The following is a 1342-nucleotide window of genomic DNA, read 5'->3' as shown; positions in this document are numbered from 1 at the left end:
CGGGGACACCGCGGGGGCGCTGGGGAGGCCTTGGGCGCGCCAGAGGCGTGCGGGGTGCATGAGGACCGCGGGGGTGCTGTGCAGACCTTGGGTACATTCTGAGGGGATGAGGGGTCCTTGGTGCATCCTGGAAGTGGCTGGAGGGGATTTTGGGCTCCTTGGGACACGGAGGGAGGTGATGGGGGAGCTCCGGGATGGTGGTGGGCTGTGGTTTATTAGCGAAGGAAAAAAGGGGTTGGGGGCCGCATCCTGACGGGGGCTGACCGGGGGCGGTTCGGGTTCGTGGGGATCCCGGTTCTGATCTCGGTTCCTCGCAGATGCCACGGTGTACGTGGGGGGCCTGGACGAGAAGGTCAGCGAGCCGCTGCTCTGGGAGCTGTTCCTGCAGGCAGGGCCGGTGGTCAACACGCACATGCCCAAGGACCGGGTCACGGGCCAGCACCAGGGTGAGGGAGCCCCAAAAGCACCGAGCCGGGCGTGGGATTGGCGTGTGGAAAAGGGGCGATCATCCTCTGTCCCTCGGAGAGATGTCCCTCTCTTCGAGCTAGGTTTTATGAGCTCCCAGAATCTGTCACACCTGAGATAGCTCTGCTGCATAAAATTAACGGGATGGGTTTTGAGGTCGCGTTGGAAACAGAAAAAAGGTTTAAAAAAGGCAAAATAACAAAGCTCTTACAGAGGAAAAGCTGAACTAAGGGTAAGAGGTTCTTCCTCTTGCTGAACACTCCACAAAAGTGATTATTTCCGTTGTTCTCTTCTTTTTTTAGTTAATTACTTAGGACTTTTTTGGCCTCTGTCTAATTGGCAGCCCTAAGTCTGAGCTGAAATTTTAAAAGTCTGATGAGGTGTCTTTTTACTAAATTGAGGAGAGAAACCTCTGGGCTTTTTTTCCTTTTTTAACAGACAAAGAATAATTTAGCCACTCCATCAATGGGATGGGCACATTCCTACATGAGTGTGCCATGGTTTCAATGAAGTGGGGATTAAATCGAGTATTAGGTGGTATTAAATAAAATCAGGGGAGTTTCAGTGAGCTGGAGTTTTAAATCAGGTGGGGGGGGGTGTGTGGGGGGGGTTAATCAGGTGGGGGGGTGCGTGTGGGGGGGATTCTGTCCTGAAATCCTTTTGGGGTCCAGGATTTCTGTCCTGAAATCTTTTGGATTTCTGCCCAAGATTTCTGTCCAGGATTTCTGTCCTGAAACTGTTTTGGGATCCAGGATTTCTGTCCTGAAATCTTTTGGATTTCTGTCCTGAAATACCTTTGGGGTCCAGGATTTCTGTCCGAGATTTCTGTCCTGAAATCCTTTTGGGATCCAAGATTTCTGTCCTGAAATCTTTGGGA

The sequence above is a fragment of the Geospiza fortis genome, unplaced genomic scaffold (genome assembly GCF_000277835.1).
Source record: "Geospiza fortis unplaced genomic scaffold, GeoFor_1.0 scaffold439, whole genome shotgun sequence".
NCBI classification, from domain to species: Eukaryota; Metazoa; Chordata; class Aves; order Passeriformes; family Thraupidae; genus Geospiza; species Geospiza fortis.
Note: the sequence above shows the minus strand (reverse complement) of the source record.